The sequence below is a fragment of the Colobus angolensis genome, unplaced genomic scaffold (assembly GCF_000951035.1).
Source record: "Colobus angolensis palliatus isolate OR3802 unplaced genomic scaffold, Cang.pa_1.0 Scaffold35, whole genome shotgun sequence".
NCBI lineage: Eukaryota > Metazoa > Chordata > Mammalia > Primates > Cercopithecidae > Colobus > Colobus angolensis.
In genome coordinates this window covers 6,195,642-6,219,561 of record NW_012116821.1, presented here as the reverse complement: position 1 = coordinate 6,219,561, position 23,920 = coordinate 6,195,642, and the positions used below count along the sequence as shown (strand labels likewise).

At 36.2% G+C, this 23,920-nt stretch overlaps 1 protein-coding gene across 3 annotated transcripts in view; it reads right to left on the bottom strand.

The window, feature by feature from the left end:
- WASF1 (WAS protein family, member 1) overlaps positions 1-23,920 on the bottom strand; it is an 81,888-nt gene that overhangs the window by 41,828 nt on the left and 16,140 nt on the right. Inside the window, exon 2 of one of the 3 annotated variants that reach the window (XM_011952798.1) lies at positions 18,906-19,020. The exons of the other annotated variants lie outside the window; for them this stretch is intronic. The gene's annotated coding sequence lies outside the window, so the exon portion shown is untranslated. The remainder of the gene's footprint in view (positions 1-18,905; positions 19,021-23,920) is intronic. 3 annotated transcript variants of the gene reach the window in all.

Genomic DNA, 23,920 nt, shown 5'->3' with positions numbered 1-23,920 from the left:
TTTACATCTTAAAGAAAAAATCCTCTCCTACAAAAAAAATTTCAAAAAATTATATGAAGCAACTGTTACACCATATGCACAGAAACCAACATAAGGACACAGGAAACATGAAAAAGCAAGAAAATATGACACAAAGGAACAAGAAATCTCTAGCAACAAATCACACACACAAAAAATAAATTCATAATATCTCAAATCAAGAATTATAAATACCGATTTTAAGATTATGAAATCAAGGTACACAAATCAGTAGCACTGCTATACACCAACAATGACCAAGCTGAGAATTTAATCAAGAACTCAGTTCCGAACAATGAGAACTCTTGGACACAGGGCGGGGAACATCACACACGGGGGCCTGTTGGGGAGTGGGGTGCTGGGGGAGGGATAGCATTAGGAGAAATACCTAATGTAAATGACGAGTTGATGGGTGCAGCAAACCAACATGGCACGTGTATACTCATGTGTCAAGCCTGAATGTTGTGCACTTGTACCCTAGAACTTAAAGTATATATTTATGTGTGTGTGTGTGTATATGTGTGTATATATATGTGTGTATCTGTATATATATATATGAATAACTCAAAATTTCTTAATTCAAGTTCAAATCTCTCTCCTAAGCTGCAGATATGCATATGCAACTGACTCCTAGAAATTTTTACTTGGAAGTTCCATAAAACTTATTAAATTCAAAATATTCAAAGCCAAATTCCTTACATTTTCCTCTTCAAATCTAGGCATCATCTTCAATTCTGCCATACCACTGCAGTCTCTTCTCTATATCCAAAGAGGATCAAGCCTTATTAATTCTATCATTAACATCTCTCATGTTCTGAATCCTTTTCTATTCTAACTGCTACTACTTTAATTCAAACCATAGTCCTCTCTCACTTGGTTAGACTTGTGAAAACAGGTAATTCAAAATCTAAGCTGTTGGACTCTATTTTGCGCCTTAAAGGAATGTGATTACGGGACCTCAGTCACGTGACAGGCAGCTGTAACTTGTGCAGCTGTAATCTTTGTTTCTCCGATTATATATTGGCCTCCTTCCTTACCTACACTGTTTTGTAAAATGTAGCACATGACGAAAGGACCCCAGGGAAGACCTCTTCCCTCTTCACTGCTGATCTTCATCATGGATTAACTTCCCTCTGACCTTTCTCACACACAGACTTTGTGGCTATCACACTGTCATAAGATGGAATGTTAAGTATACTCTTTAAAACCAGAAAGGAAATTTAAAAACAGCTGTAAAGGAAAGAAAAGCCAGGTGGAAAAGAAAACAAACTGTAACTAATTACTGTAACTCATAAACCAGCCTTCTATTAAAAAAAGTTGCAATCCTATTAAATTTCTGTTTTCCTCCTATGTAAGTATCACAGGATCCTTAGGGTGTCGCTTTTCCAGCTGGAAACCTCTGTGGCCAGTGGCAACTGTGTCTGAGTTTTGCTCAGGGCTGCTGGGCATGTTCCGCTCACTCAGCCTGGCAGGCTGCGCTGAGCTCACACTACCAGCCTGGATCCCACACCTGCTGAGGGTGAGCCAAGCACGGAGTGGCAAAGGGTGTGTAAGTGAGCACAGGGTGTAGCCACTGCACATAGCCAAGCATGCTGGCTGCAGTGGGGCAGGCAGCTCCAGGTGCTGGCTCCCTGAGAGGCTGCGGCTGGACTAGGTATACCACAAGTGGCTTCCACAGCAGGAACCAGGGAACACTGTGGTGCCCAGAAGCTTGGAGACACCAGGAACTGCAGAGACCCAAAAAGGGTGTCACAGCCCTGGCTTAGGAAGCTCCTAGGTCTGGGATCTCCAAAGGGCCACAGCTCTTTTCTCCTTCTCTCTTCTCTTCTTCTCATTGCCTGCAACGTGGCAACTGGGGATCATGTTTCAGCTCTGTGTTACCGCTCTTCCAGTCCTGCCATTCAGCAGGTCCAAAGTTCTTGTCCCACGTCTGGGAAGAATGAAGCACATGGAGAGGAGCTTCACTGAGTGACAGAAGAACTCTCAGGACACCCGAAGTGGGTAGCTCCTTTCCACAGACAGTCATCCCAATGAGAGTGTCTAGTTCTCAGCAGAGAAGAGACCAGGAGTGGGTAGCTCTTCTTCACAAGGAGATTGTCCCAATGAGTTGAGAAGACCCAAAGTGGGTAGCTCCTTCCTGCAGCTGGTAGTCCTAACGTCTGTGTGAATCTGGCTGAGTCTGAAGCTTTTACGGGCTCTGAAAGTAGGAAGTGCATGCTGCTTGGTCCATAGGCGGCCATGGGTAGGCTTGGAAAAGGCACCATAAGTTCTCACTCTGGTACACAGAACTGAGAGCCCAGCTCCCAGGCTTCAGGCATTTCCCGGCTTGAAGATGGGGTTTCACCCAGGACCCACCCCTTTCTACCCAGGAGCCTGTCTGCCTCCTGTCACCATCAACATGCTGTTGCTGTCCATGGCACCCATGCTGTTCATGCTGAGGGGTGCCTGCAGGCCTGAGCCGAGCTGCCTTCAGCCCCCACTTCCGTTTTCCTCCCATGCTCATAGGCACCCAAAGTCTGGAGGGGCTCACGGTGGCAGGGGTTGGTGTGTCAGTACTGTCTTGAGTGCACACACTTTGCCAGGTTGTGACACCATCTGGGCTTAGTCACAACTTTGCTCTGCCCTGGAGCAGGTGCCGGGATGGGGAAGAGGCCAGAGAATGGCAGCAGGCACTTCCAAGCCTGTGGGGGCAAGGAGGCTTCCCAGGCCCCCAAGAGCACAGGGATGGCCAGGACCAGAGCCCGTGGCTGGGCGGCTGCAGTTGTGCCCAGAAGCACAGGGCTCCCACCCCACCAACTTGGTAGAGCACAGGGCTCCCACCTGTTCCCAGCCCTGACCGCTCCTTCCCCGTTGCAGCCAGCATCTTTGCAGCAGCTGCTACATATGGGCTGCTGCTGCCTTCATAAGCAAAACCTTAACTTTTAACTTCAGAGCACTGACCCCATTTCTCTGGAGTCTGCATCTCCTAAATGGCTATACCCAGCTTTTTGCTTGAATAAACTCTTTGAACTGGATTTTGATCTTTTTGATTATCTCAGGTTGACAGACTTTCTTCCTCCAGTCTTCAACCCATCCCACACCACTGCTTTAATAATAGAGCAGATCCCCTCCAATCCATGGAGGACACATTCGAAGACCTCCAGTGGGTGCCTGAAACCACAAATAGTACTGAGCCTATACATACTATGTTTTTTCCTATACATACCTGTAACATTTAACTTATAAATTAGACACAGTAAGAGGATAACCCAATAACTAATAGTAGAACAATTACAATAATATACTATAACAAAAGTTGCATGAATGTGGCCTCTTGCTCTCTCTCAAAACATCTAATTGTACTTCTAATATTGTGAAATATTTATTTGGTTGGTTTTCCACCCAATTTTCTGGGATACAACTTCTACATTCCTTAGAATCTCCAAAGTGTTACTTCTTTGTAGGATTAGGGCTGGTCACCTGAAAGACCAATGCATGACTAGAGGGTTGGGACTTTTAGCCCCATCCCCCTAACATCCAGGGAGGGGAAATAGGCCGAATGTTAAGTTGACACCAATGGCCAAAGGTTTATTCAATTATGTCTATGTAATGAAGCTTCCCTAAACACTCATAAGGATGGGTTTGGAGAGCTTCCAGAGAGCTAAACACATGGAGGTTCCTGGAAAGGCATGGATGCTCTATGCCCCTTCCCCTATACCTTGCCCCATGCATTCTTATCTATGTTCCTTGTAATACCCTTTATAATAAATGGGTAAGTATAAGTACTTCCCTGAGTTCTGTGAGCCACTCCAGCAAATTAATCAAACCCAAAGGGGGAGTCATGGGAACCTAACTTGAAGTGGGTAGGAACAGAAGTTCCAGAGGCCTGAACTTGCAACTGGTATCTCAAGAGGGGGCAGTCTTGTGGGACTGAATCCTCAATCTGTGGGATCTGACACTATCTCCAGGAAGATAGTGTCAGAATTGAATTGAAGGACACCCAGCCAGAGTCTGCCGAAGAATTAATTGCTTGCTTGGCTGATCACACAAGTATTCTGTGTTGATTGTTGCTGTGGTGTGAGAGCAGAGGAAAAACACATTGAGTGTGTTTCTTCAACTCACAACACTGAACTCACCCTTCTTGTGATGGTGTGAAATGATAAAATGCCTACAGGATGAGATGAACTGAGGTGAATGACATAGGCACTGTGACATAGTGTTAGGCTATGTCAGAAGGAGACATGACAATGTCAATGGTTGAAAGTCAGGAGCTGAGGATGTTGATGACTAATGAGAAGGAAGCATATACAGTGTGGATATGCTGGACAAAAGGATGAATCACATTCCAGGCAGGATGGCACAAGATTTCATCATGCTACTCAGAATGATGTGCAATTTAAAACTTATGAATTTTTTTTCTGGAATTTTCCATTTAATATTTTTGGGCCATGGTTGACTACTGGTAACTAAAACCACAGAAAGCAAAAGCATGAATGAGAGGGGGACTATTGTATTACAAAAAATTTGAATCTGGAAATGTCCTTCTGCAAAATCAAACCCTTTCTTGGTTCCTTGTTGTCAGGGTAAAGTCCAAACATAACATATGAGGTCTTCAGGATTTAGCCTCCCCTCCTTACTTCTACCCTCATTTCTCACTACACTCCTAAATTATACTCTAATTACTCTAAATACATCTTGCTGTTTTATAGTCCTGCCTTTCCTCATGCTGCTCTCTGCCTGGGATGTATTTCACTTTTTTATCCTAATAGAGAATACACAATCGTTCAAGACTAGACTCAAGCAGTAACTCTTTTCTGAAGACTAACTGAATCCCTCAGGTAAATGGAGCCATCTACTCTTTGATGCCCTCAACTTGGATCCACAAGTGCATCTACCTAATTACTACTGATTATACTTTACTATACTGTACTTATTTGTTTACACGTCCATGCCTGAATGTCAGCTTTTAGAAGGTAAAAATCTTGCCTTACTCAACTTGTATCTCCAAGATCTAGAACACAGAAGATGCTCAACAGTTAATCAATACATAAATGGAAGAAATAACAAAATCACAAGCTTTAAGGAAGCCAAAAAAGAAAAAATAGGTTGCTGCAGGAAGATAGACACACATACACTTTTTTTTTTTTTTTTTTTGAGTCAGAGACTCGCTCTGTCACCCAGGCTGGAATGCAATGGCACGATCTCGGCTCACTGCAACCTCTGCATCCCAGCTTCAAACAATTTCCTGCCTCAGTCTCCTGAGTAGCTGGGATTACAGGAACATGCCGCCACGCTCGGCTAATTTTTGTATTTTTAGTAGAGACAGGGTTTCGCCATGTCAGGCTGGTTCTGAACTCCCGACCTCGTGATCCGCCCGCCTCTCACACACACTTTTCTAAAGCAACTATTTAATCACAATTCTAAGGAGCTGCTTTTTTGTATGTGCATGGAAAAGAAATACATTTGAGAAAAATAGTATCTTACAAATGCATTGTGGAAACATAGGCTTGCTTGTTTCACTCCCCCAAGAAAAAGCATGGATGGATCGTATCTTATTCATTTCTTCATCTTTATGGGCTAGCTCTGAGTTCTAGGGTATAGCAAGCACACACATTTTGATGAAAGGAATGTACAGCATACAAACTAGTTTTGAAATATTATCCAATCTCAAAAGAAAAATGGCTTTCATTGTGATTAAAACAGTGCCTTTAGGTACGATGAAAAAGCTTTTGAGAGAGAAAACCTTTCCTCATCCTTTCTTTTTACTTCAGTTTCAACACCAAATTCATTTTCTTAGTTCTTTACCTTATTCCTTGGTGATTTCTAATGTCATTTATCTAACTCAACTATCAAAATCTTAGTGGCAGAAAGTAAAATAAAGTCTAATAACTTTATCTCCTAAATCCTGAGAAAACTGCCTGATTCCCATTTTAGAGCAATCCCAACACCATCTTTTTCATGGAATCCTTTGTCAGGCTAGAAAGTAATTTTTAAAAAATTAAAAACCAAAAGAAACCCTAAATGCTAATAGGTATGATTTAATTATCAAGCAAATATAAAATCAAATTCATCTCAGTATTTTTAATACTGCAAATGATACACTGTTTAAGAATTTAAACACTGCATAGAATGAACCAATTACATATATTTTAACATCTTTTAATCCATCAGTGCCTAACTTGCTTAATAAGGGGAAACTTTTATTAAAAAGGGCTAAATTATACTGTGCTAAAACATAAAATAGCCAATTTTTGAATTTCCCAACTATTATATAACACAAGTGATTCCAAAAGTAATTTGGTTTCCCAATGATGTAAAAAAAACTAAAGCAATTTCGCTTATTTTCCTATGTTCTTATCAATTAAACTGTCAATTGCTGAAGCAAACATCAAAGAGTATGTAAACTAAAGAATGTATCTCCTAAAAAGATTTTAAAATAATTTTTAAGAACAAATAACTTAGCTAAAATCTTAATGATGTTTTTAATTTAAAAAAAAAAAAACCCTTTTCATGGGTATACGTTTAAATCCTGATATAGATTTTAACATTAAAAATAAAATGAGCCACAATACTGTTTATAAGATATCACAATATCAGGCCGGGCGTGGTGGCTCACGCCTGTAATCCCAGCACTCTGGGAGGCCGAGGCGGGCGGATCACAAGGTCAGGAGATGGAGACCATCCTGGCTAACGCGGTGAAACCCCATCTCTATAAAAATACAAAAAATTAGCCGGGCGCGGTGACGGGCGCCTGTAGTCCCAGCTACTCGGGAGGCTGAGGCAGGAGAATGGTGTGAACCTGGCAGCGGAGCTTGCAGTGAGCCGAGATCGTGCCACTGCACTCCAGCCTGGGCAACAGAGCAAGACTCCGTCTCAAAAAAAAAAAAAAAAAAAAGATATCACAATATCTTATATTGAAAGCCCTCTTTTAGGAAGGCAAGGAAAACGAAACTACTGAAATCTAACCATAGCAAAATGTTTGACAGAATTCTAAATTAAAAGTTTATTTTGATGACTACTACTAATAAATTAATATATTCTGTTAGTTTAAGAATGCCTTCTCTTGATTCAAAATGAGGCACATACATGGATGAGTATAAGCAATATATAAAGTCTTAAAAATAACCCAAGATCAGATGTCATAATTTTACAAATTTAGAAATCAGAAAAGTACACTATCTAAATTCTGATTTCAGAACTCAAAAATGGCCAGTAAAGTTTATTTAAAATGTTTAAAGGACTCCTTGTAGTTAACAATTCAGAGGAAAATAAAATAGCTGCTTATTTTAAGATGTCACAAAAATAATTATATTAATAGTTAATAATTGCTTTATGGGTTATATAAAGAACATAAGAAAAGTATTTTATTACCTCATCAATGACAAGTGATTCTTTACATTCATGGTCAATGAAATAATTTATGATCATTTAAAGGTGTTCCAGTATTTTTAAAATGACATTAACTAAAAAATTATGTTATAGAAATACAATTTTCAATTTTCATAATATAGTATTAAATACTTATTCAAACTAAAGGATTATATTATGTGACCTAAAGGAACAGGTTAAAATAAGTATTCTAATAAAAACAATTTCAATGTCTCAAATATATTAAGAATTTTGGGGAGGGCAAATACTTATGTCCTCCGTTCTTAAGAATAGAAGTCACTTAATTTTGCACAATTGACCAGTTAAATAATTTGAGTATGAGAATGTTTAAATAGAGCTTTGCTCTTCATAGAAATAATTTCCTTAATAAATTCCTATGCCAATGACAAAATATAATTGTGGCAGATACTATTAAATATAAAAATTTTAAATAAGAATGCATGAAGAACTGCACATTAAAAAATATATCTAATTTTAAAACCATATTTCAATTATACAAAACCATAGGTATTTAAACAGTGATTTAATATAAAATAAATTTAAAAGGTTATTGTTTAGAAGTACATCAGAAACAGAATTTTATAACTTATCTTTCTCTAAATCTATAATGCACATTCTCAAACTGTTTCACTACTGTAAACTAAAAAACTGAAGTTAAAAATAACTTCACTTACCAGTGAAAAAGAAGCTTGTGCTTCTTGTGCAAAACGACCTCAGAAATATACAGAAATCATAAATTTTCCCCTTTGTTGTGAGCAGCAAACTTTAAAACTACTCACTACTCATGAATGTCTAAAGGAGATTCATAGGAAAATGACAAAACCAATTTAGGTACTCACAGGACTAAAGAACTATTCATCATGCTGAACATCTCCAGTTATTTGCTCTGAGGTACTCTGGCTCTTGCTTTAAAAAAACTGCCCTAAGAACAGTGTTATCTTTACCAAAAATAAATATATAAATAACTATGTCACCTGAGGCTGGGTGTGGTGGCTCATGCCTGTAATCCCGGAACTTTGGGAGGATGAGGAGGGTGGATCATAAGGTCAGGAGACGGAGATCATCCTGGCTAACATGGTGAAACCCCGTCTCTTACTAAAAATACAAAAAATTAGCCGGGCATGGTGGCGGGCACCTGTAGTACCAGCAACTTGGGAGGCTGAGGCAGGAGAATGGCGTGAATCTGGGAGGCGGAGCTTGCAGTGAGCTGAGACCATGCCACTGCACTCCAGCCTGGGCAACAGTGCGAGACTCTGTCTCAAAAAAAAAAAAAAAATTACGTCGCCTGAAGTCACAACAGCACAGCATTAAATTTTGATAGGCTAGTAAAGTTGAAAATAACACATTGCTAAGCAAACTAAAGCAAAAAGGAAATGAAGAAATAACCTACACACTCAGCAATTCATAACACCAACATTTCTGATAGAGTCAAGAAAACTGTATGCTAATGAAATAATCAATAGTATTAGACACCTATAGAGTGGAAAGAAGACTCTGTATACTCATGTTAGTAATAAAATCCACTAAATAGTAGTATTTTCTTATGTGATTCCCTGTTACTCTCAAAGAAAATATTATTTGCTTTAAATTAATATAACCACTACTGAAACTTACTTGACAAATCACTATACAAGCATAATATTGCACCAAGGTTATTACTGTATTATTTTTCTTTTGAGACGAGGTCTCATTCTGTCACCCAAACTGGAATGCAGTGGAATGATCACAACTCACTGCAGCTTCGACCTCCCTGGCTCAAGCGATCCTCCCACCCTCAGTCTCCCAAGTAGCTGGGATTACAGGGTGTGCCATCACATTTTTAAATTTTTTGAAGAGACGAGGTTTTGCCATGTTGCCCGGGCTGGCCTCAAACTCCTGGGCTCAAGTAATCCTCCCGCCTTAGCCTTTCAAAGTGCTAGGATTATAGATACGAGCCACTGCACCCAACCACCAAGTTTATTTTTAGTGGGTTTAAAAGATGTTAAAACTGAAGTTTGAGGCATCTAAACCACAAATGCAGAATTAAGCTACTAGAAAAACAAGACTGTGTTCTTCATATTGAAAATATTTCTAAAAACATATACCTATCAAATACGTTGTACTTTATATGAAAAATGGCAGTACTGACACACCACCATCCATTCATTCATCTCATCAACCATTTACTGAATATCAGTGAAGCAAGTACTGTGTGCCAAGTGCTAAAGATAAAGGGGTGAGCAAAACCAAACAATTCCCCACGTATTTCCTAGAATCTAGTATCTAATTACACTTGTAAGTGTAATGAAGTAAAAGTAGGGAATGCTATAAAAGGGACCTGTTTCCTTAAGGAAGTAACATTTAAATTAAAAACAAAAGGATTATTAGCTAAGCTAGCTAAGCTGGGGAAACTGAAGCTTGTGTATGTGTTTTCATTCTTAGAATGAAAGGTGAACAGGGAATAATAATGACAGCAGGCCATCATGGGTGAAGTGCAATGAGAGACTTCAGGGTTAGCAGGGGTTAGATTAGGTAGGACCTTGAAGGTCATATTGACAATTTTCTATGTTGTCCTCATGGAAAACCTTTGAAAGGTTTTAAGCAAAGGAGTGCCAAGATCAGGAATGACTATTCATTCTAATTGCTCTATGGAGACTTGGGTAGTGGGGAATGGCAGAATAAATGCAGATGGACCAGACAGAAGATGAATAAAGTAGTTCAGTGACAGAGATGGTAATCACTTGGACTATGTGACAGTGATAGAGAAGCATGTCAACTCAAGATACATCCTGGAGGTAGAAGGAAACAGGTTGATGATTGATTGGATCACCAGAAGGGGTGAAGCACAAGTTCTTGGCTTAAGAAACTTTCTACAGTCAGCCAAAAACTGAAAATTATTCCTAAAGCAGATCAATTATATCAATATATGACTCCCTATCCACAAAGTCTATGGGATTAGGAAAAAATTTATGACTAACTCTAGAAATGTGTACAACTAAGTAACTGGGCTGATGGAGAGAGTAATGGTATTTGGGATGGGGTAGTGGGAGAATGATGAGTTTTAAAGCCAAAATTAATTGCGAAAGCAAGAGAACATTTAGAGGTTTTCCTTTTTTTTCCCCTTTCATTTTTTCCCTTATATTTCATTATTCTATATGGCATATGCCCACTTTACCTATTTCAGTCCCAAGGAGAAATCTTAGATTTACTTAACTGCTTTGTTCCCCTATATCGCTGCCATTCTCTATGCCCTGTAACTTCAGTCCACCTGACTTCTAGACTAGAGAGCCAGGATAAACACAATATTCCTAGCATTTCACCTTCCAATGCCCCACAAGTCACATGAAATGTCATATTCTTTCTGTAGTTCTGTAGAAGACAGCATAGAAGAGGGGGACTCTGTCAAAAAAAAAAAAAAAGGAAAGAAAGAAACAAAAAGAAAAGGAATCTCAACCTGGAAGAGATATTAAAACACCGACTAATTCATATTTCATTTTTGTAGATTAGCAAACTTACCTGAAAAAGGTAAGAAACTTCTCTAAGTTCACAAAATTAATGGCGGCAATGAGACTAGATTTTGTTTTCAGATTTTGCATCTACTGCTTGCTCTACTGTATTTCTGTCAGGATACATATTTTAATTTTTTGTTTCAAGTTTCCGGGGTACATGGATAAGTGATTTAGTAGTGATTTCTGGGATTAGGGTGCACCCATCACCTGAGCAGTGTACACTGTACCCAATATGTAGTCTTTTATCCCTCAGCTCCCTGCCACCCTCTTAATCTGTTACTGATTATTGTTATTATTTATTATTATTATTTTGCAGAGACGGGGTCTCCCTATCTTGCCTACCCAGGCTGGTGTCGAACTCCTGAGCTCAAGCAATCCTCCTGCCTCAGCCTCCTATTACAGGTGTGAGCCACTATGCCTGGCCTTGTTACTGTTTTTAAATCTATTTTGTATTCTTGACAAATTGGCCTCCCAAATTTCACAATATCCTAAAAGATTTTCAATGGTATTTTGAAGCTCCAAATAATGTTCCTCAATTCCCAGATGACTACTTCCTTCAATAAATATTTACAGATTACATATTATAGTTAAAATATAGAAAGTGAAAGGAATAGAAAAGTAGTAAAATAGCTTCACCAACCAGAAGCTTACAAAATAATCAGGAAGCAAAAATATGTAACAAAAAATGTAAAACAATAAAAATGAACATATAGCTAAGGTCTAAAGTAGACTAAGGTAAATTATTATGCATTTGAGAGAATGAAATCAAAACAAGCCAAAGAGGTTAAAGAAAGGCAGTAATTCAGACCATTGCGTCCAATAAATTAACTAGCTAGCCACAGGTGGCTAAATTAAAACGAAGTAAATAATTTAAAAATCAGTTCCTCAGTCACACTAGCCACATTTCAAGTGCTCAATAGCCTTACTGGATAGGGTAGTTACAGAACACTACCTTCACTGCAGAAAGTTGTATTGGACAGCACTGACGTCCATCACAAACAAAATGGCACGGACAGAGGATATTTTAAGTCGAGAATAAGAGAGGAAAAATAAGGACACTTGCTTGAAAGGAAAACAGAAGTAGGAATAAAAGATTTTTTAAAAAGCAATCAAATTGAAGATTTTGAACTTTGGTAGTCAATGAGGAACAAATAAGTCTTCTTAAAAAGGAGTAAAAGGGCTGGGCATGGTGGCTCATGCCTGTAATCCCAGCACTTTGGGAGGCTGAGGCGGGTGGATCACCTTATGTCAGGAGTTCGAGACCAGCCTGGCTAACATGGTAAGACCCCCATTTCTACTAAAAATACAAAAAACAAGCCAGGCTCGGTGGCACGAGCCTGTAATCCCAGCTACTTGGAAGGCTGAGGCAGGAAAAATCACTTGAACCCAGGAAACGAAGGTTGCAGTGAGCTGAGGTCACACCATTGCACTCCAGCTTGGGCAACAAGAGTGAAATCTGTCTCAAAAAAAAAAAAGTAAAAGATGACAAACATTTGATCTTAAAGAGATTTTAATGTGTATTATGGCGTAGATGTGGAATGATTAAAGAGAGTAAACCACTGGGTTATAGGGTATATACACACATACATACATACAGCTTTAGTTAATATTGTCAAATAGTTTTCAAAGTGCTTGAACTAATTTATACTCCCATCAGCAACTTATGAGAGTTCCAGCTGTTTGACATTCTTGGTAACACTTGGTATTACACACTAGTAATTTGAGGATCCAAGCAAGACTAACCACATTTCATTCTAAAGTTTCATCTAGTCTACTAAAATTTTGAATTTCTAAAACCTTTGGTCATAAATAAAAATAATAAAATATTAAATTTATTACTCTTGATTGAATCCTTTCTAGGAAATAAACAATGTGGAGGTAAAGCATCCTACACGTCACAAAAACAGTTATTTCCTACATCCTGTAATACGAGAATTCTATAAACTCAAGAATTCCAAGATTGGTCTAAACAATAGGATCAACAAAATGCACACTTACATTGATTCATCTCTTGTACAAGTTTAATAAAGTAATAGTAATTTTTAAATACTACTTTGTAGACATACATAAAATCACAATATTAATCACAATTTTGAGTGAACTTTAAAAACTTACAAAATCACCTCTATTCTGTTTGATTTTTAGCTACATCCTCACCTTTCTACTGTTTCTTAACATCATAGATGAAAGAAAATAAAAAATATAGAGAAAGTGGTAAGTATATTATTAACTTAGTTCTATTTCCCCATTTGGACATAGAAATGCTATGCCAAATCATCAGTGAGAAAAATCAACTTACATCTTATTTGGGTGTCACAACCATCCCACTACATGCATATATTATTATTATCTTTTTGTTCTGTTTTTTGGAAAAAAAAAACATACAAACTTTATTGAGGTATTAAGTGAAGCACAACATATAGCATGTGGCAGGCAGAATTCTAAGATGGCCGCATGATATCCAGTCCCTAGCACTATTCCTATGATTATATTACATGTTAAGAAAGGTTTTAAAGATATAATTATGGTCAATTATCAGCTGACCTTAAAATTGGGAGATTATATGGGTGGGCTTAACCTAAACACATGAGACCTTTGAAAGTGAAGCTTTCTCCAGCTGACAACAGAGAAAGGAGGCAAAGATTTGAAGCATGAGGGAGATGTGGCAGTTACTGCTGGCTTCAAGATGGAGGGAACCTGAAAGCAGTTCTAGGAGCTAGAAACCTTTTTCTGACACCCAGGAAGAAGACAGGAACCTAGACACCAGGAACAATAATATTAAATCCAACAAAAACTTACTCTGGCTAACTACTCTCCTTAAATTGGGATTCTGTCATTATTTCATACATGTCTGTATTATCAAAATTCTTCCAAACTTTCATTTTGTCTTCACAGTCCAAGAGAAACAATTCACAATTCATTGAAGAATTATATCCATCAGGAAAAATAGAATCTGCCTCTGTACTTATTAGATATGAAAAGGGAAGCTTAAGATTGTACAACTACAAGGAACTTGAATGAGCTTGTAAGCTGATTGTTCCCCAGAGCTAGCAGAAAAGAAATGTAGCTGTCACTGCCATAATTTTGGACTTTTGAGTCCCTATGCAGATAACCCAGCCAAGCCTACTCATACTTCTGACCTACAGGACTATAAGATAATTACTAGAGATGTTTTAGCCTGCTAAATATGTAGTAATTCGTTAAGCAGTGATAGAAAACTAATGCACTGCACATACTGGTGTAAAATTTGATTAGGTTTAAAACAGTTTTAACATGGCTTAATACTGTAAAATCATCACAATCATCCCCAGATTTTCTCTGTGCCCTGTTGTAACCCCTTCCTCCCTTCATGTTTCCAAGGACCACTGACCTTTCTGTCACCATAGATTAATTTGCTTGCTGAATTCTATATAAATGGATTCATAGAGTAGTAACTATTGTCTGCCTTCTTTTGTTCAGCCTAATGATTGAGATGCTTGAGATTCATCCATGTTGTTGCACTTGTTTATGGAAATTTGAGTAATATTCTGGTTTTGATTATTATAAATAAAGTAACTTATGAACATTTTATACAAGTCTCTGTGTGGATGTTTTTGTTTTTCTTGGGTAAATACTTAGGAGTGAAATGGTTGGGTTATATATGTTTAGCTTTGTAAAAAACTACAAAATTGCTTTCCAAAGCAGTTTAACCATTTTACATTTCCACCAACAGAGTTCTAGGTGAAGATAGGGAGCCAGGAAATAATAATGGCAAAATAGTTAAACCAAATCTACCGTTCTGGTTTCTGTTCCAGTTTGACCTTATGGCAAATAAAAAGAATAACTAGCTGTACAATGTCCAAAAAGAAAGCTTAAGACTGATTTAATAAGAGCCCTAATATTTAAAAGAAGCCATAGATTAAATCTATCTATGTTGATTTCTCACTATATTCTCACCCAAACTTGGTACAGTCAACCTTTTTAATTTCAGTCAATCTAGTGCATGTACAGTGGTAGCTCATAATTTTAATATGCATTTTTCTATCCTGCTTAAAGCTAACACAAGGCTGGGCACGGTGGTTCACACCTGTAATCCCACTTTGGGAGGCTGAGGTGGGAGGACTGCTTGAGCTCAGAAGTTCGAGACCAGCTTGCGTAACATAGTGAGAGCTGGTTTCTACAATGTGCTGCTACATTCCAGCCTGGATGACACAGCAAGACCCGTCTCAGAAAAAAAAAAAGAAAAAAAAAAAAAAAGCCAACAATAGGAACACTTGGATTTGTGTGTGTGTGGTAATTTGAGGTTTATGCTATAAACCTGGATTTAAACAAACTCAATTAGAATGAATAGAATGTTATAAAACATTTAATAAGAGGGACTGCGCTTATATTTAAATGTGACAATAATATACATAAGTTTGTTTTAAGTAGGGAGAGGAAGAGTTGAGGATACATTTGGAGTGAAAAATTAGAGGGATTCCTTTGAGTTCCAAAAGTAAATTTCAGGAGAAGTTGTGAACTCTCCTTTTCCATATCTGAAAAAATGTTAGAGGAAATGAGGTTCGACAAACTATTTGAAAGATGGACGGACAGGCAAAGACTTAAGTCTGTTTTTTCTAAGTTTACTTTTTTCCAACATAATTTTCAATGTTTTTATTTTGTGGTCTATACACCTAATATAATACAGTATCATACGGATTACAATGATGTGAATGAACACTCCTAAAGAACATTCTAAAGTACCTAACAATATCACATAGAAACACAGGACTTAAAAATAGCTTTTAATATCAAAGTGGAAGAGGATGAAGCAAATAATTTATTGATTTCCTTTAGAAAAGAATTCTAAAGGTAATACCTAAAATATATTAATACAGGCATGGTTTGAGCCAGGACAGTAATTGCATATTATAAAAAGGTACCTTAAGAGAAGGATATAAATAGAAAGTTCCACAAAATTTCACTTGATTGAATTTCCATACAGAAGCAATGAGGATAAAAATAGTTGTTCCCTACACTTCACAATTTATCCATTATTATAAACATTTTAATAAACATGACTATAAAGATTATAAACTTTTCTATTAATAAAATTATCCAAACTATACACCTGAATATAATTACCTTTGATTGATAATTGACTTTATATGGGAACAAACAAACATACCACAAACTTAGAAATATTGCAACAGAGTCATTTGAAGATTTTAAATATTTTTCAGCCATGGTTTACAACTTTATTGCACAAAAAAAAAAAAAAAAATCAGAGAATTTGGATAAAAATTGAAATGCAAAGACTAAAAGGATCTAAAGCCTGGATCTTATGTAAATTTGTCCTTGGTGAAAGTCAGGCACACGTAAAAAATTCTGCTAAGAACATCCTAACGCCAAATAAGACATAAAAGGATATAATATGCTGAAATTATACATAGGATAGCTAGTATTAATGAAATAGATACTTCTGAAAGAGACACCTTCACAGTGGATGACTTCCAGCTAGGGCATGCAAAAGTAATGAACCAGGTGCTCCTAATACCCTGAAAATAATCAGACTCTTTACATATTTTCAGTTTTGTCTCTAGAGTAAATCAATATAGATTTACTTAATCTATAGTTCTCCCTAAGAATCAGGGCTCTTATTAATTCAATAACTCTTAAGCATTATTTTTGGCCTCGAAATATCAATACATCATCACAACATACACCTAAGTATGCTTTTTATCTGCTATAAGCACAAACTGGAACAGAAACCAAAAAGGTAGATTTGGTTAAACTGTTTTGCCATTATCATTTCCTTGTTTGGAATGAGGTTAAGAGAGTTCTTTGAAAGCAAATCTAGGATCAATAGCTTAAAGTGATGAGAAGACATTTAATTTGAACAGAAAAAAATATTTTTATATCAGACATTTCCAATAAGGAAATTATTTGCCTCTAGAAGAGATGTTTTTACTAGATTACAGGTTGGACTACATTATTTCTAAAGTGCCTTCTTGTTTACCATCTTATATAATATAAAAGGGGAATTTTAGGGAATGAGGAACCCTCACATGAGCTTCTTTGACCCCAAGATAAAATAAGTAAATGATTCACTCAGGTGACTTATCTGAGCCAATGTTACACTCCATAAGCATAGGATTTTTTTTTTTTTAAAAGATATGATTCATGTTGGAGTTAAGAGAGAAGATTAGAACCAGCTACTATTCTATTTAGAATGGATGTCTACTTTCTTCCCTATCTAGCTCAAACCAATTAATCCTTCAATGTCCAGAATGAACCCTTCCTTCACCATGAAAACCTTCTTAATATACCCAGTTCATGGTGAGTTAGTCCTTCCTCTGAATTCAGAGTTCTATTCTCTATGCTAGTAATTATTATTAACCAAATAGCCATTTACTGCATCATGATCTTTCTTGAACTGTTTCTTACACTATTTCAGTTTTCTACGCTTACATCTTGTCTATTCAGTCACACCATAAGCTCCCCGAAGACAGGGATCATATCTTATATTTCTCTGTATGTCCCATAGCAACTAATAGCATTTTGCATTTTGACTATTCAGAATTGGTTGAATAAGAACAGAAAATTACAGATTACTTTGAAAACTGGGGAAGGCAAATTTGGGAGATGCAAGCATAGGAAAAGAAAAAAGAGCAAATAAGTAAAAATAATACACAGGTTAGTAGCTAGAGTCAACCCTGCATTTGGAAAAAAAAAAACAAAAACAGAAAACAGTCTGTTGAGTTAAAGATGGTAAGGTTCTAGACCAAGCTCCATGCATACTTAAGGTGAGAACCACTGATATAGGGGATAACTGTGTGACACTGCCAGAATCTGAGAAAAGGAACATTATCACTGAAGTGAAGTGACATTACAAGATTTTTTCCACACCTTTAATTTTATCTTTTGGCACCTGAAAGGGGTCTTCAAATAGCAACTCCAACTGACACCAGATGGTACCTGTTGGAGCCTAATGCCGGGCTACGGCCAGCAAACCAAATAAATATCACTATTAATAAGACCACAGTTAGAAGTTGAGCATCCCTCATCTGAAATGCTTGGAACCAGAAGTGTTTCCAGTTTCAAAAACATCTGAATACTGCATACATGTAATGAGATCTCTTGGGGATAGGACCCAAGTTTAAACATGAAATTCATTATGTTTCATATATACCTTATACACATGGCCTGCAGGCAATTTTATGTAACACTTTAAATAATTCTGTGCATTAAAGTGTTTTTAAGTACCTACATGTGAAATTTTCCACTTGTGATGTCATGTTGGTGCTCAAAATGTTTCGGATTTTGGAACATTTCAGATTTTGGATTAGGGATGCTCAACCTATACCTTGGGAAGCATCTATTTCTTTAACATAGCTCTAAAAGAACCATGGCTTCAGCAATTTTTCAACTCCTATTTAGTATATAAAATACCCTTTTACATTCAAAAATACCATCTTGAAAGTTTTATCTAGTTAGAATAAGTCTAATTTAAAAACAGAATATACACTTTCATCATACACAAAATTATATTAAAAATGTTAGTTATACTTGTTACATCACAGTATTTTATAAAACAGTATAGTAAGAAAAATAGCTGATTTAAAATCAAGTGTCTAATGAAAACTACGAGCCAAGGAAGAATAATATGTTAGCTAACTGCTGGATGGACTAAAAATAATGGGAAAACCAGATATAGGACTCTTTTAGGAGCACCTATAATTTACCACTTAAGAATTGATGAGGATCTGGGTTTTAGACTGTTAGTAGTCAGAAATAAGAGAAGAAAAATCATTAGATACAGAATAAGACAGGTTTTGAGCCTAGGAGAGTATGCCATCTTTAACTGAAATGAAAAAAAATTGAGGAGCTAGTTCCAAACCTATTGTAAAACCAACAATGTTTTCTAATCCTGTCCCTACACACTTAATTTTTAAAAGTAGAAGATGCTTTCAAGACCATTCCACTTTTATTAGTATATAACTTTTGAAGCAGAAATGAGAAGTAGCTTTAAATTGACACCTGCTATCAGGAGTTGCTATTGAGATACATTACTTCTTAATTTTATCTTGAAGATTTTAACGATTTTGCAGCCATAGCTTCCTTCCACTGCAACTTTATTCCAAAAGCTATCATCAACAGTTGTTTTAACATGCTGATTTCTCCAACACTGTTTAAAATTGAGAACAAAAATAATATCAACATTTATTATTTCTTGTTTCTCATACTCAAAGAACTTACCTTTTTCTTTGAATAATTAGAACAATGAAACATGAGGCCTAAGGAGTAATTTAAGTTTAGCCAATTACTTTTAATTATAATAGGAGAGGATCACCATAGCAAAACCTCATTAATCACATTCTACCAATTATGAATTTGAAATTACCTAGATGAAATAAATGTAATTCTTGCTTACCCAGAAGTCTGAAACATTTTTTCATTAAAAAAAAGTTACCTATCGCTACTAAAGACGTATTTGACTGGAAAATCTTTAGCTGTAAAAACTAAGGCTCAATAAATCAGAAAGTCCTCTCAAGGTGTCTTCCTCCAACTTCTAAATTCAGAAGATAAAAAGCAGTATTCTAAATTCATTAATTCAACAAATATTTTAAGTACCTTTTTACTTATGTTATAGTCTTTTACTCATGATGCACTGTTTAACTGTACTAAACAGTGTATTACATTTTCTGTTTTTACTCATTATCATCATCTTATTTAGAAGAAAACATATGTCCTCAGGAGGGAGGTACTAACTAAAGTTTCATTTAACTAGCAATGAAACTCATCCAAAAATCCTACCAGCTGTTGGATAAATTTGGCTATCCCTCTTTCTTCCACATACTGATCCCCTGAATAAGCTCATTATACTCACATGAGCCTCTTAGATAGCAGTGGACCATTCTTGAGTCAAGAGTACCTCATTTTACCAGATTAAACTTTACTTGTCCAGATATTTTTACAATGGTCAAGATATGTGAGACCTTATTTATCACACTGTATTATGTTTTCCCTGAAGAAAATTGATAGTATATGTTGCTTTCTATAGCTTTTTTTAAAAAAATCAAATACGAATCCCCCACTCCTTGCCATTCAGCAAAAAAACTGGGGAGAAATTATACCTTTTACAATGAATTATTATAATTATGTTTACATTCCAGATTTCTTACTTACTATGATGAACCATGTTGCTTTGTACTCTATGAACAAGCTATATGACAGGAAGAACCAAGGCCCAGCCTTAACCTGACCTCTATGAAAGGACCACAATTTCAGCAAGAACCTAATCCTTATAGAAAGTATTCAAATAATATGATTACTCACATATGCAAATAAAGAAAAGAGGTCTAACACAAAACAAAATGGAGGACCTTGTTATCACGAAATGAGTTTAATAAATCTAAAGTTTATTATTAAGCTATTCTGAAAGAGTACAAGTGGTAAAATTCAGAATTTTATCCGTATCACTGATATATCTGAAGTATAAACCGGGCACTTCAGTGAATATATTTTAAGAAAATACATTCAATTTACTTTTTAAAGAGTAAAAATAATACGAACATATCAAATATTATTACTTAAGAATAAAAAACTTTCTGTTTTTTGGGACAGCTCCTAGAACATAGTCAAATTCTGCTTCTCCTCTCCTCCTGTTTGGTAGACTCTTCTGAGAGTTGACTCTGACCTAATCACAACTTAACTTTTTCATTATTCAGCATTCTCAAAAGCAAGGTATAAATTAAGACTTGTCATGCAGACAACATATTTCTTGCTTCAAAAGACATAAAGGAAAAGATAGAAGCAGACTCATTCTGTAAGGTTAACATTACCCTAATACAAAACTAGATAGATAAAGACGATATTAAAAAAAAGACTAAATGCCAATATATCTCATTAACAAAAATGCAAAAATCCTCAACAAAATATTAACAAATCGATTCCAACAAAGTGTAAAAATAATTACATACCAGGACCAAGTGACATTCATCCTAGATATGCAAGTCTGGTTCTACATGCAAAAACCAATTAACATAATTTATCATATCAACAGGCTAAAGAAGAAAAGCTTGCATGATCTTATCAAAAGACACTGGAAAAACATTTGACAAAAACCAATGCCCGTTCATTACTAAAACTCTCCGCAAACTAGGAATAAAAGGTAACTTCCTTAACTTGAAAAGAAGATTTACAAAAAACCGACAGCTAACATCATACTTAATGGCAAGTAACTACAACCTTTCCTGCTAAAGTCAAGAACAAGGAAAGGATGTTCCCTCTTACAGTATCACATCAACAGTCCTAGTTAATAGAGGAGAAGAAAATAAAAGTATGCTGACTGGGAGGGAAGAAATAAAACTGTCTTTGTTCAAAGATGACATAATGGTCTATCTGAAAGAATCAACCAAAAAACTCTTGGAAATAGTAAGCAATTACAGAAAGTTTGCAGGATACAAGATTAATATATATAAGTCAACTGCTTCCCAACATCTTAACAATGAATATGCGGTATCTGAAATTAAAAACATAATACCATACGTTGCAAGCCCCCAAAATGAAATAAGCATAAATCTCATAAAATTTGTACAAAATCTGTATGAGAAAAACTACAAAACTCTGACGGAAGAAATCAAAGAACTAAATAAATACAGAGATACTCTATGTTCGTGGATAGTTTCTTATTTGGGGCTGCCATAACAAAGTACCACAGAGCAGGAGTCTTATAAACGACAGAAATTTATTCCTCACAGTTCTGGAGGCTGGGACTCTATAAGACTAAGGTGCTAGCATGGTCAGGTTCTAGTGAGAGTCCTGTTCCAGGTTGTAGACTTCTCGCTGTGTTCTCATATGGCAGAAAGCTCGAGAGAGTGCTATGAGGTCTTCTTCATAAAGGCACTCATTCATGAGGACTCCACTCTCATGATCTAATCATCTCCTCAAAGTCCTATCTCCTAATACTATCACATTGTTAGGATGTCATCATATGAATTTGGGGGTGGGGGATGGGGACATATTCAGTCCATAACAGATAGGAAAACTCAATATTGTCAAGATGTCAGTTCTTCCCAGCTTCATCTGTAGATTCAACACAATCCTAATAAAAATTCCATTAAGTTTATTTTGTGACTATCAACAAACTGATTCTAAAATTTACTACAGAGAGTCAAAAGACCCAGCATAGACAACACAATATTGAAGGACTGACACTATGCAACTTCAAGACTTACTATAAAGTTATGGTAATCAAGACAGTGTAGTTTTGGAGAAATAGAAAAATAGTTCAACGAAACTGAATAGAGAGCCCAGAAACAGACCTGTGCAAATAGCCAACTAATCTTTGACAAAGGAGCAAAGACAATACAAATGAGAAAAGATAGTCTTTTCAACAAATGATGCTGGAACTGGACGTCCACATGCAAAAAACTGAATCTAGATACAGACCTTACACACTTCACAAAAATGAACTGAGAATTGATTATAAATCTAAACATGAAATCCAAAACTATAAAACTCCTAGAAGGTACCAGAGTAGAAAATCATGATGACTTTGGGTTTAAAGATGACATTTTAAATACAACACCAAAGGCACAATCCATGAAAAATAATTGGTAAGTTGGACTTTATTAAAATTAAAAAGTTCTGCTCTGTTAAGACAATGTTGAGAGAACGAGAAAACAATCTATAAACTGGGAGAAAATATTTGCAAAAGACTAATAAAAGACTGTTATTCAGAATATACAAAGAACTCTTAAAATTCAACAAGAAAATGAACATCTTGATAAAAAATCGGGAAAAAGTTCTCAACTCAATAGATACTTCACCAAAAGAGATACACTGATTGCATGACTGCAAATAAGCATATGAAAAGATGCTCAACGTCACGCATCACATGTCAGTAGCAAATTGCAAACTAAAACGAGATACTGCCACATGCCTATTAGAATGGCCAAAATCTAAAACACTGGCAATACCAAATGATGGAGAGAATGCAGAGCAAGAAGAACTCTCATTTGCTGCTCTTGAGAATGCATAATTGGAAGACAGTTTGGCAGTTTCTTATAAAATGAAACAAACTCTTACCATACAATCCAGCAAAAACATTCTTTGGTATTTACCCAATAAGGTGAAAGCTTACGCCCATACAAAAATCACAGCATCGACATTTTAGCAGTTTTATTCATAACTGCCGAAACTTGGAACCAACCAATATATCCTCAAGTAGGTAAGTAAAATAAAGCGTGGTACACCCAAACAATGGAATATTATTCAGTGCTCAAAAGAAATATCAAGCCATGAAAATACATGGGAGGAACCTTAAATGCATATTACCAAGTCAAAAGAAGCCAATTTGAAAAGGCTACATACTCTATGATTCCAACTACATGACATGATAGAAAAGGCATAACTATAAAGAGTAAAAAGATTAGTGGTTTCCAGGGGCAGGAAAGGAGAGAGGATGAATTGGCAGAGGACAGATTTTTAGGGCACTGAAACTATTCTGTATTATACTAAAATGGCAGATAGGTGAAATTGACACATTTCTCATATCAAAACCCATCAAATGTACAACACCAAGAGTGAACCCTAGTATAAAGTATTAACTTTGAGTGATTTATCAATGTAAGTTCATCAGTTGTAATAAATGTACTATTCTGATACGGAATGTTGATAGGCTATACACATGTGGGGTCAGAGAATACATGGGAACTCTGTACTTTCTGCTTAATTTTGCCATGAACCTAAAACTGGTCTAAAAATACAAGTATCTTAAAAAAAGAAGTTGGAAGACATGAATGTCCTTAATGCCACTGAATTATACACTTTCCAATGACTAAAATTGTAAATTTTAACTCGTGTATCTTACCACAATTTTTTAGTCATAAGAGAGTTCTAGCAACGTTAGGAACTAAGAAGGTATTCTATTCAGATGTCTGTCGCCTTTCTGTTTTTTCTCAAACTACCTACCTGACCTTTTGCCTCTCCTCTGAATTCATCTCTTTTATAAACATGATCATTGCCTCTCCTCTGAATTCATCTCTTTTATAAACATGATCATTTAGGAAACCCTTCAAAGC